The sequence below is a fragment of the Mustelus asterias genome, unplaced genomic scaffold (genome assembly GCF_964213995.1).
Source record: "Mustelus asterias unplaced genomic scaffold, sMusAst1.hap1.1 HAP1_SCAFFOLD_122, whole genome shotgun sequence".
Taxonomy (NCBI): Eukaryota; Metazoa; Chordata; class Chondrichthyes; order Carcharhiniformes; family Triakidae; genus Mustelus; species Mustelus asterias.
This window is the reverse complement of record NW_027590160.1, coordinates 313,048-326,649: the sequence shown is the minus strand read 5'-3', so window position 1 is coordinate 326,649 and position 13,602 is coordinate 313,048. Positions and strand designations below refer to the sequence as shown.

General features: G+C 44.7%; 1 non-coding gene across 1 annotated transcript; it reads left to right on the top strand.

Annotated features, from left to right (window-relative positions):
• Positions 1–7,508: 7,508 nt before the first annotated feature.
• Positions 7,509–7,580, top strand: trnaq-cug (transfer RNA glutamine (anticodon CUG)). The gene has a single exon. It is a non-coding gene; the product is annotated as a tRNA-Gln (tRNA).
• The last annotated feature ends 6,022 nt before the right edge of the window (positions 7,581–13,602 follow it).

Below are 13,602 nucleotides of genomic sequence, written 5' to 3'. Positions count from 1 at the left end.
CTGAAATTGAAAACATTTCGAAATGTTTCTGTAAAGATGAAATACTGCTGATTCTGGAACCTGAAATACACAAAAACAATACTGGAAAATCTCAGCAGGTCTGGCAGCATCTGTGAAGTGAGAACAGAGCCAGTGTGTCGAATCAGGAAATCTGATGAAGGGTCATCCAGATTTGAAACGCTGGTTTCCCCACAGATGCCGTCAGTTCTGCTGAGATTTTCCAACATTTTCTATTCCTGTTTAATTCATTTCTGCCCTGGATTGAACCAGGAAACTTGCGTGTGTACGGCGAACGTGATAATTATCAGAAACACTGCGGTGCAACGATGTAAGGAAACTGGCTCCACAAACACGTCAATTGCCCACAGCAATGTATATTTGCATTGTGTCTACTGGTACCTGCTGTTGACATGTTTAACGATACATTCTACTGCATGGAATTCACATGTTAACATGCACGACCTACCTTGGATTAACTTGATCTTTCTCTACACCCTAGCTGTGTCTGTAACAGTACATTCTGCAATATTTCGTTTCCTTCCCGATGAACGATATGCTTTGTCTGTGTAGCGCGCAAGAAAAATACTTTTCACTGTATGCTAATGCATGTGACAATAAAAAATCAAATCAAAGTACTCCATGAAGTTAATTAATTGAAAATTCAGCAGTGATGGGTTTCGACCATACGCCTTAATCAAGACTTCAATGCTGTCAGCAGACGTCATTGGTACCGGATCTGGTATTGATAGTGAACAGAATCAATGAAGTAGAACTGGGTCACATGTCCCATTGAGCCTCCTCCACGATTGATTCAAGGCAGATCCGCCACCTCAACCCCAATTTCCCAGCTTATCCCAATAGCCCTTCATTCCCTTAGATTTCAGAAACCACTCCAACTCAACCCTTCAGTGTCCTCATCGACTGAGGATCCACACACCTCTGGCCGGCTGCAGAACTCTAAATATTCACAAGCCTTTGAGAGAAGAAATATCTCCTTACCTTAGTCATAAATGGCTGACACATGATCCAGAGAATGTAGGCCCAGGGTGCCTGACCGAGACTGTTGTCGCCACCTTAACCCACTTAAGCCCACACATTTCCCATGGCTAATCCATCAAACCGACATCAGCTGCACACGGACAGCATTTTTTCCAATAATTGGTGAAGAACAAATTAATATTTTGGTTGATCCATATTCAGTTCACATCCAACAACGAACTACAGTAATCGGGCAACTTTCCAGCAGTAAATTTCGATCATGTTCAACCATGTTTCGAATCGGGGAGCCTATCCTGTATGATATGAAGATGATAACCCCTACACTATAGAAACTCTGCTCATGACCAATGTGACCGGCCGAGAATATCAAACCGTGCAGTCTGATTGCAATTTAGAACCTTGTTTTCTCCTATTCCAATTCGGCTGAAAACCTTAGCAATGTGGCATATTCATTGATCTAACGTAAGATTCAGAAAATAATATTTGTTCCAATTTTTTTCCTTTCTCTCTGACTGCAGTTGTACAATATTATTCAAGACATGGCGAAGTGTAAATGTCCTATGGCGGTGAGACAATGTAATGCCTTAATATTTAACAAAAAACAGTTTGAAATGAGTCAGTTGTTTTGAAAATATTTTGCCGCTTTGCAAACGCAATAATCGCTATAATTCAGAAACAGCTAACGCATGGAAGTATTTAGATGTTTATGTGTCCACAGATGCTGCCAAGTCAGCAGAGAATGTCTACCATCAGCTGTTTATATTATAAATACAGGTTTTATCACAATATAAAATACACAGAAAGTCGGTAATGATCAGTGGAGTGACGATAGACTAAAACTTTTAAAGAACGGTGCTTTTAAGGCTACACAATGCTGAGGTGGAAAGCAGATAGTTTGAAGCGATGAACACCTGCTGTGTGTTACCTCATCCGTTTCACAGGATCAGCAGTGATGAGATGGGTCTGTTTGGAAATTGCAAGATACACATGAACAGCCTGTGGGACCTCACTGTTGATTCCTTGTTCCAGACAGCAACAATTAGTGTTTCATTGGCTGAAGGAGTCACTCGTGTTAATTCTGGATGTGATTTTTGTCCAACAAATATTTCTTGTGTATTTTTAAAAATGCTGAAGTGGAAAAGTCAGGCTAAACGTTGCGTCGTTATCTTCCCTGATGGTCTAATGGTTAGGATTCGGCACTCCCACTGCCACGACCCGCATTCGATTCCCGGTCAGGGAATAAAAATTTATTGAATGCGTGTAGCACATGAATTAAGAGGAGCTGGAATTATTTCCTGATTGAAAACAGGAATAGTTGACCCAGTTTGAACTGCGGTGAGAAACAAAATCGCTCATTTTCACAATCTTGTCAATTACCCCCAGCAGCTTATTGCCTCTGCTGGTTCCTCCTGTCAAAATGAATAACATTCATTTTGCTGCATTAAATCTGAGCTACTTACAAACTTCTCGTCAGAAATGGAATAAAACTGCATTTCTTGTACAAACGCAACCAAATCAGCATCACCATTCATAAGTTTCTCGAGTCTATAAAGCCTTGTCAAAATTGTTTAAGTTTCAGTGACACCCCCTCTCATTCTTGAATTTATTTGTTCGTCACAAATCAAGCTTACATTAACACTGCAGTGAAGCTACCCGAGTCGTCACAGTTCATGTCAATGCACCTAATCAGCACGTCTATTCAGAACGCGGGAGGAAACCGCGGCACTCGGAAGAAACCCACACAGACATGGGGAAAACGCACACACCCAATGGTTCCAGCCAGGAATCGAACAGGGTGCAGCGAGTTGTGTGACAGTGGCGCTAATCACTAACCATTCTTCTATTCTCCAGAACCACTCGCAAGGGATTTGGAATGAGACTAGCTCTTTCACTGAACACACTTCAGGCTGGGATGGACAGATTTCTGAATGAACCGGAAATGAAGTGGAGTGGGTGGGAAAATTAAATTGAAACCCAGGATTAACCATGAGTTCAAGTTTCGCGTTCAGTTATTAAGATTAATAGTATTTGAAATATATAAATTACTACAAATGTGTTTGGGATGAATATTCACTGAATTAGTAATGTCGATAACACCGGTTAACAGCAGAGCTGGAAGCACATGAGAAATACTTTCATTGACGCCCATGGACGAAATGATAAAGAAAAACTGTGTAACAATAAAAGCTGGTGGGGGAAAATGAAACACGCGGCAGTGCCGTCTCTGGACGGTCTCGAATCACCAATCTTTCGGTTAATAACCATGTTCGCTGACCGATCGCGCCAGAGAGGATAACATGGCTGTAGCCACGCGCGTCATTCTTAATCAGGCTGGAAGCTTTTTCTCTGCAAATTTGACGCCAGTTCGATTTGTACCAAGTCTGATACAGGAAGACCACATGATGATATAGTTTACAAATCTAAACAAGTTCCTTCGACTACTTTACCTCCACAATGTTGTTTTGATGCAGCGGTTAAATCCTTCTGCCAAAAATGGAAAAAGGGCCGTTTGATAGAGCAGATATGGACAAACTATTTCCATTGACTTGAGTCAGTAAACAGAGGACTGGGATTGAAGATAATTAAAGACAGACAGACTTGCATTTATATAGAGCCTCTTCCGACCAGCGGACGTCATAAAGAACTTTCCAACCACTGAAGGACTGTCAGAATTACAAAAAAACTCCAGTTAAATACTGAAGAGGACATCCCGAATTGAACAAGGAACCTTTGGATATGCAGTCAAATGTTCAACAACTGAGCGTCAAGCCTCCGCCTTTGACGTCCTTAAGCGTCTGTCACGCTCACCGTCTATGTTTACGTTTGCTCCTCTGTGTGCGTCACTGTGGTTATGTACCCGGAGGGAACATGTGGACATATTTTTAGCATCAAATCTCTGTTCACTTACTGTATAAATATTCACGCTAAATGGTACAAAAAATAACAAAAGCGTTGAAATTGTAAGAGGAAATAACACTTCTTTTTTGAATGGAGACTTTATTGAGTCAGTTCCCGCATGTTTTCATAGCGGAAGCTGATTAAAATTTCACTGATTAACATTTAAACGGGCTGTAGATTTACTCGGTGTGATGGTGCGTTACAGTTCTATATCTACAATCACAGCATCAATTTCTATCGGTTACTGAGAATGACAGTAGGTTTGCTAATATGTGCAGGACTGATATAATTTGTCTAATTTTATTTGAATTCGACATTGCTAAATCTATTCCTATCATTGTGTCCCTGCAATGCAGAATCAGGACATGCGGCCCACCAATTCTGAACCAAATCTCTGATATAGCAGCTGACCCAGTTTTAAATGATCAGCCCCACATCCTGAGACTGTGTCCCCGTCCTTTAGATTCTCTGACCAGCGGAAACAATCTCCTCTCTTTCGTCTGACTCCAGAGAATAAACACCCAATTTACTCAGCCTTTCATCATTGGACAACTCCCTCATCTCAGGATCCAATCTTTCGAGCATTCCCGCTACAACCTCCAATGCAAGTCTATCAGTTCTCCATCGTGGGGATCAAAACTGCACAGAGTGTTGCAGCTGTGGTCTCACAAGAACCAGGTTACAATTGTGGCAGACTTCTTGATTCTTGCATTTCATTCCCCTGATAATGAAGACCAAAGTACCCATTCACCACTTTGAGCATCAACACATAACTTCCTCAACTTTTTCAAGTAGGTTCTGTTCTTTCGACTTCTCTCCCTCCGTAACTAAATCTTCTTGCTCATTAATCTAAAATGTCTGTCTCCTCCCCACAACTTACTTCACCATTTAACTTGTTACCGGAATCTCAAACGTAACCACAGGCTCCAGCGAGAATTTGACTCGCGACCATTGGTTTACAAAAAAACAGTGCTGTAATGAAGCCAACTACTTGCGAAGATCGACAGTAAGTTTACCACAAACTGTGGAGCGAGGAGCAGGCTGAATTTTTGTTGGTTGATATTTGATGAGTGTGGAAATGTCTGAGATGTAGAACAGGGAGTTGAGACTTGAGAGCGGCAGATTTGGGCATGTATCAGATCCTTGAGTGAACAATGTTTGGGCCATGTGATTTATCTTCTGCGCTTGTTGTTGTTGTTACATCTCTGACTTTTCCAAGTCTGATACAAGATACCCAGCTAGAAGGTGAGTCTTGTTTTGCCCTTCACAGACACTGACTGAAAGCAGAAAATGCTGATTACGCGCAGCAACGCAATTGATGCTTAATGACGAATGCAAATCATACTGAAATCGGAGCTATTCTGAAACTGAAGCATTGGAAGTGCTCATGTCGGGTTTCGAAACGGAAATTTTCGCGTGTGAGGCGAATTTGATAACCACTACACTGCACATACACGATGACGGGTTTTGAACTGGCGGATCTACTTTGCTGGAGGAGGAACGAAGCTGGTTCCACAAGCCCATCAATTGCCCACAGCAATTCATATTTGCATTGCCTCTGCTCGTTCCTCCTATCAAAATGAATAATGCTACATTCTACTGCATGAATTTTTAGTGATTACATGTTCGATTAATGACGTTAAAAGTAATGACGTTTAAAGTAAATTGTAGAGTAACTGTTACATTGGACCTGCGGTTGGCTTAATAGTTTAGAAACTAGTAATCATGTCCGAGTGATTAACGTGATCGAGTTAAAATCCATTGGGATTTCCCGCTTTTATTATTCCTGCTTTTAATTGTATGTCTACAGAGTCAATTAAATCAAATCCATGCAAAAACTCGGGCGTGTTCCCATTTCCGTTAATTCACAGAAACATTCACGGATGCTGCAGCCGGAACAGGAACACCATCAGAACCACGTTAGTGTCAGGCTTGTTTTCATTGTGTTTGTCTCTCCTCAGGCCCCTGTCTCTCGGGTGTGTGTATTTGCTTCGTTTTCTCTGTGTCTCAATGTGCTTCAGTTCCCGATGGGAACGAACAGCTTGTTACCGTCACAAAATGATTCATATTCGTTCAAAAGTTGAATCTTGAAATGTTACAGAGAAAAGATCAGAATGAAAGATGTAAGAGGACTTTGTAATGTTTGAAGGAACTGCAGCTAAGAAGTAGAAGATTTGAATGATGTTATTGATGATTGAGAGGAACGCATTGTAACCTTGGGGATAAAAGCAAATTGCTGCGGATGCTGGAATCTGAAACAAAAGGGGAAATGCTGGAAAATCTCAGCAGGTCTGGCAACATCTGTAAGGAGAGAAATGAGCTGGCGTTTCGAGTCCAGATAACCCTTTTCAAAGCTGACATTTCTAATTGAGCTTTGGAAAAGTGTCATCTGGACTCGAAACATCAGCTCCTTTCTGTCCTTACAGATTCTGGCAGACCTGCTGGGATTTTCCAGCATTTTCTTGGTAACCTTGGGGATGCTGTTGGTCCATTAATTGTAAACTTTGTAATCAGAACAAACTCAGACACCAGATTCGAACAATATTTGGGATCATGCATATTAAGAGTCGGACAACGGTAATCGCAGCAGTAGCCTGGCTATCTTAGTCGGTTGCATGGCAGATGTAATTGCAGAGTCTTGGGTTCAAGCCCAACGTTGGGCGCCATAGTTTTTATACTCTGCTGATTTCCTGGTTGAATTGCAGCTCTCCATTCCTCCGGCAGTGACACCACTCAAACTGAGACTTTCTCCATCCCGCGTTGTTCATCTCACAATTACGGACTTCTGAATAAAAACTATTTGCAATCAGTAGAAGTCAAATAGTTTAGTGTTTCATTCAGAGAGAAGTTTTCTAGAAGTCATTTAGCCCGAGATTTTTATCCAGAAATAAGTGATATTTCTGTCAATGTAAACGGTTAAATCTGACCTATTACCACCCGGATTTTAGCTTGTATCACCATCTCCATCGTCAGCGCTTTGCAGCCTATCACTGTCTTTGACAATCTGTGTTTGATCTCAGCCTGTCACCCATGTAAAATGTCCAACTCTGAAACAAAACTACAAACCTCACTGCACTGATTCTGGCAGAGGTGCCTTGGAACAGGAAGTATTGCTGGCTTGTTTATTTTTTAAAATCTGAATATATCGAAGGCAGTCTGCGACCCTGAAAGCGCCGAATCCGAACCACAAGACCACCAGGATCTCATCTGCCCGATTCTCCCAGATACTGATTACAGCAACGTGCACAGCGCCAGTTATCCACAGGCACAAACTCCTTCCTGTCTATTAAGATTTGAAATTGTTTATATTTTCACATTGGCTTCCATTGTGACGAAAGCAGAGCTGTGATAAGCTGATGTTGTTCAGTACATTTACCGCAGTAAGGTTCATATCAGTTCGATGCTAACATTGCTCTTTGAATGTGGTGAGGTACAGTGAAATTTAATGCAGTTGAAGGTAGCTTACACATTTTGACAGAATGAACCAGCAAGGGCAATGTAAATATGGATTGCTTTGGTAATTGACAAGATTGTGAGTGGGACTGATATTGCTCCCTGCTGTTCAAATTGGCACAGCCATTGAACGAACATTGTCAGACTGCACTGTGCTTGGTTCCGTGGTGTAATGGTCAGCACTCTGGGCTCTGAATCCAGCGATCCGAGTTCAAATCTCGGCGGAACCTTGCTTTAATTTGTCAGCGCAGATGATTGATAAATTCAAGGGCGGTTCGTTTAATTTTCTCACAAAGTCAGAATCGAGAGAACAATTTGTCAGCCAGTTCAATTGCTAAGACAGTGCACATTGCTGAGCCGCTGGCGCCAGATGCCTGCAATGTCAGTGCTTTTCATCTTTTATCTACAGTTTAAATCATCTGTTGGAAGAAAGTAGCAGTTGGTGTCACAAAATAACAGTGCGACTGGAGTCTGGTAATTATTGAGCAAGTGTGTGTTTGCGTGTGTGTGTGTGTGTGTGTGTTTGAAACAGAGAATGTGTGTGTGTAGGTGTGTGTGTGTGTGTTTGGGAGAAAAATCTAGTATCTTCGCTCAGAGTGCTGTCAATTCCATGATGTAACGGATCGAACTCTGGCCTGTCGCCTCCGAAGTCTGGTTTAAGTTGGGACAGATGAGTGAGTGATAGACACGATACATGAAGGTGGACCCCCTGCCCACTGTGGCTTCCGTGTCTCTCAGAGCTTTGTATTCTTGAGGAAAAGTCCTTTGGAGCTGATGCAATGACGCCAAGAGTCATTCGCTGCATCGTCTGCAATCTGATTTCCTCAGTGGTTCGACTTCCACTTTCTGAGAATTTGAAATAAAATGCCCTTTAGCAAAAAAAAAGCAAGCGCTGGCGGGATTGAACTCGGATTGTTGGATTCAAGGTTCAGAGTCCTCACCGGTAAACCACGGATCCCGAAACGCGCCCACAACCTGCAAATGATCACTCGAAGAATTTGACCTCTTTCATGCGATGTGGCAGCAACAGCAAGTGCAACAGAAACGTCTCACTATGCGAAGGCACAGTCCCCTAGGTCGACATCAAGTCATTTCCTTCGCAAGCCGTATCGGGAGATATCAGCAGAAATAGTCATGTTTCACAGGTCATTTGCAGCATTGTACTGAGCGCTGGGTTCCGTGGTGTAATGGTGAGCACTCTGGACTTTGAATCCAGCGATCCGAGTTCAAATTTCGGCTGGACTTTCCCTTTCTTTGCCAACACTGATGATTGCTTTGTAGAAAGCATTTCATTTAAATTTTTCACAAAGTGCGAATCGAGAGGACAATTGTCAGCCTGTTCAACTGCTATTTCAACGCACATTGTTGAGCCTCTGGCGCCAGGTGCTTGCAACATCTGTGTTTTTCTTTTTTTTATTGTTCGCTACTCTTTCAGGCTTTGTCGAAACAAAGGAGCAGTCTGTGTCAAACAAGAACAACCCTTCGACAGCAACCTGGCAATTATTGAGCAAGAGTGTGCAAGTGTGAGATCTGGGTGAAAGGTTTCCTGCCTTAAACCTGCGCCCTGTTGCTGCCCTGTTGGTTCCATGGTGTCACGGTTAGCACTCTGGTTTTTGAACTCAGCAATGCGAGTTTGAATTTCGGGGGAAACAGTATGCTCATCATCCCAAATCTAGTGTAACCTGGGACAGGTGACTCAAAAAATGGTATCGGTAGGGGAACCCTGACTTCTGTGGCTTTTCTGGCACGGTGGCACAGTGGTTAGCACTGCTGCCTCACAGTGCCAGGAACCGGGGTTCAGTTCTGTCTTCGGGTGTCTGTCTGTGTGCAGTTTGCACTTTCTCCCCGTGTTGAAGGAAACCGAGCACCCGGCGGACAATCCAATGATGTGCGGTTTCGGGTGATTGGCCATGCTAAATTGCCCGTAGTGTCAGGGGGACTAACAGGGCAAATACGTGGGGTCACAGAGATAGGTGGGATTGTTGTCGGTGCAGCTCGATGGGCCGAATGGCTCCCGTCCGCAATGTAGGGATTCTATGATTCTGTGTCTGTACGTTTTGTATTCTTGAGCAATCGTCCTCTGGAAAGATTCAATAACAGCAGGAGAGTATTTCGCTGCATCGTTTGCAATGTGATTGCGCTGGAAGTTTCTGAAATGTTCTCAGAGTTTAAAATTCCACTTCCTGAGAATTGTAACTAAAATGCCCTTCAGCAAACGAATCATCAGCTTTAGCAAAGAGAAGCAAGGTTACAGCGAGGACTAAATTCGAATCGCTGGATTCAGATACCAGAGTGTTCACCATCACACCATAGAACCAGGATCACAGCAGCCCATTGCAAATGGTCACTCAAAGCTTGTGACCTCTTCATTCAATGTGGCAGGAACAGCAAGTGGGTGAAATGCTTTGAGTGAGCATTTGCAGTTGGCTGCTCTGTTCTAGGTTCTCTGGTCTGACGGTGAGCACTCTGAACCCAGCGAACTGAGTTTAAATTTATCCGGATTCTTGATTTCTTTGTGAAAGCTGATGATTGGTTTGCTGAAGGACACTTCGTTTAAAATTTTCACAAAGTACGAAGCGAGAGGACAAATTGTCAGCCAGTTCACCTGCTATTGCATTGCACATTGCTGAGCCTCTGGCGACAGATGCCTGCAAGATCAGTGTTTTTTTTAAACGTTTCGTTACTCTTTAACTCCTCTGTTGAAAGAAAGGAACAGTTGATGTCACACAACAACTATTCGACTGGAGAGTGGCAATTATTGAGCAAGTGTGTGTGTATCTGTGTGTGTGTGTGTGTGTGTCTGTGTGGTTTTGTGTGTGTGTGTTAGAAGAATGGTCAGAGAATGGTTTCAGTTCAGAGTGCTGTCTGCTCCATGGTGTAACGGTTAGCACTCTGGACTCTCGCCGTTCCACCTCTTATTCAAATTGGGACAGATGAGTGAGTGAATGACATTTGTATAGGTGGATCCCCTGCTCTCTCTGGCATCTGTCCCTCTGAGCTTTTTGTATTCTTGAGCAATCGTCCTCTGGGCTTGATGCAATGACGCCAAGAGACACATTCGCTGCATCGGCTGCAATGTAATTGCGGTGGAATTTGCTGAACAAGTTTCAGTGTTTCGAATTGCACTTTCTGAGACATTTAAATAAAATGTCCTTAACCAACCGATCATCGGCTTTAGCAAAGAGAAACAAGGTTTCACCAAGGTTTGAACTCAGATCGCTGGCTTCAATTTCCAGAAATAGTCATTTTTCACAGGGGCAATTGCCCAGTCATAAATCATACAGGAACATCCGTTCAGCCCATCGCGTCTCCACCGGTCAAACAACCACCTCTCAATTCTCATCCCATTTTCCAGTACGTGGTCCAGTGCCATGTGTGCTTTGGCATCGCAGTATATATCGGAATATTACGTCAATGTTAAGAAGGTCTCCGTCCACCATCTTTTCAGATAGTGATTTCCAGTCTCCCTCTGGGTGAAAGGTCGCTTTCCTCGCATCCCCTCTAAACCTCGTGCTAATTACATTAAATCTGCACTCCCGGTCATTTATTCGCTTCACCAAGGGAAAATGTTGATTCCTGTGTATTCTCGCCATGGTCCTTTCAGTTATGAGGGACATGGACACAGTGGACAAGGAGCAGCTGTTCCCTGAGCTGAATGGTCAGTCACGAGGGGACACGGGGTTAAGATGAGGTGCAGGTGCCTTCGGGATGATGTGAGGATTTCCTTCTTTAACCAGAGGATGGTGATGGTCTGGAATCCGCTGCATGGGAGGCGAAGGCGATAGAGGCGGATTGCCTCCCATCCTTTAAGAAATATCTGGATGAGCACTTGACACACCATAACATTCAGGGCTATGGGCCAATGCTGGTGGATGGGATTAGGTGGCAGTTCTGTTGTTTCTAATGTGTTGGTGTGGACTCGATGGGCCAAAGGGCCTCCTCTGCGCTGTATTGTTCGAAGATTCTAAGAATTCCCGGGTCAGAACTAGCTCTGGTGCGAATCTGATCACAACCGTGAAGTATTTGAATGGTCCCTCTCCAGTGTGACTCTGCTATTGTATCAGTGAATGGGATGACCGAGTGAATCCTTTTTCACTGTCAGCTGGTGATGACCTTCGAACTTACCTATCAGTTTTCTGATAACAGAGGGATCTCAGAGTTTTCTTTGCAATAATCCCTCAGTGTGAGAACTCACCAGTTAAACACAGATATCATGCTGCAGATGATCTACGTAAGCAATAAAAACAGGAAATCCTGGAATCTTCAGCCAATCTGAGTGCATCTATGAAGAGTGAAACATTGTTTACATTTCTAGTCTATGTTCTTTCATTGGAATTGCATTGTGTCTCTGCACAACCCGATTTGGTCAGTTTATCAATCCACTGAAGATGTCAGTGAAAACTGCCTCCACTTCACTGGGAGGACACGGAACACGTTTATCATTGCAGCCGAACAAATATTCCTTTGTGGATTTTAAACCCTTGTTTGTTTCAGTCATGGGGAGAGAGATGGAGCGAGATGGAAAGATACAGATAGAGAGGCAGAGAGACACAGAAACTGAATGGGATTGTGCTGTACATGTTTAGAGCAGACACTGAGACACACACGAGATGTACAGTCGCAGACTAGAGTGAATCATTCTCTGTTACCTGCACTGTCCTGGACATGGACAGAAGCTAACACTCGGGGCCCGATTTTACCATTTTCATTCGAAGTGCTGAATCTGAGCGTAATGCAGATCCGACTTGGAAATCGGCTTTCAGGCTTTTTACGCACTCAGCCTGAAAAAATAATCACCAGTCCCATTCGCATTGTGGGCGGGGTTTAGCGCGGCCGAAACGATTGGAGCCCTGAGCTGCGCATGCGCAGTTAGAAAAAATTGAAAAGGCGTGCCCGTGTCAGATCGCTCCCGAGCCGCGGAAAGCAGAGAAAGTGGCCCGGGAGCGAAAAGCGGGAGCGATGGTCCCCACAAACATCACTGTCCCCATTATCCAACCACCCCGCCCCACGACCCAGGCCGATCGCCACTCCTGCCCCCCTAGCCCCCCACCGACTGCCCGTAGAGTGCCAGCAGACCCCCCTGCCCCTGCCTCCCCAACAGAGATCCATCTGCCCTCCCCCGCCAGCAGTGAGCGATCGGGCATCCTGCCCTCCGTCCACCAGAGATACATCTTTTCCGCATCGCTCCTGCCCCCCTCTTATAACGATCTGGCCTGAACTCCCCCCCCCCCCACCCCCACCCCAGAGAATGGTCTGGCCTCACTCACCCCCCCACCCTCACAGGCAACGATCTGGCCTCACCCCCCCCCCCCCCGCCAGAGGAATATCTGACCTGTCTCCTCCTCCCTCCCCACCAGACAACGGTCAGCTCTCCCCCCACCATCAGACAACGATCGGCCCTCCCCCAACCAGAGATACATCTGACTCGCCTCCTCCTCCTACCCCCTACTCCCACAACCAGACAGCGATCTCGCCTCACTCCCCTCCCCCCCTCAACCAGGGAATGATCAGGCCCGCCTCCCTCCACCCCCCCCCCCCCCGCCCCGCAGCCCCACCGATCTGAGTCCGAGAGCCGTTGGAAGCACTGAATGCGCTCTTCACAGCTAGAACGCCCGATTCATACTTTTAGGTAGAAGGTCCATTTCGGCGCCGTTCCGGATTGGCAAAATCAGTGGTAAAGGGGGAAATGCTGATAAAGTTGGCCGTGCAATTCATTAATTCAATTGAAATGCATGCAAATACATGCAAATCACCATTGCGCCCGTTTTGGACGCGAAGCGGATCGCCACCATTCCCCGGTTTCGGTAATGTGGTAATCTGCGCGGAGGCAGGTGCGGATCGCGTTAACGGCTTCACACCCAAATTTACCACGTTTTCGCGCCCGAAAAAGAGCGCGACGCAATGGTAAAATCAGGCCCTCAGAGGTACACAACAACAACTTGCATTTATATAGCACCTTCAACAGTATCATCCCAAGATGCTTCACACGAGCCTTAATGTGAGAAATGTGACCTCGAGTCATAGGGGGGTTTAGTTTCACATGTCCAAAAAATGTGACCAGATGGTTTTACGAAGTACATTAATTGGAGGAAAATGAGGTGTTAAAATGGAGAGAACCCATCTGGTTCACTAATGTCCTTTAGGAAAGGAAATCTGCCGTCCTTACCTGGTCGGGCCTACATGTGACTCCAGAGCCACAGCCATGTGGTTGACTCTTAGATGCCGTTTGAAATGACCCAGCAAGCCAGTCAG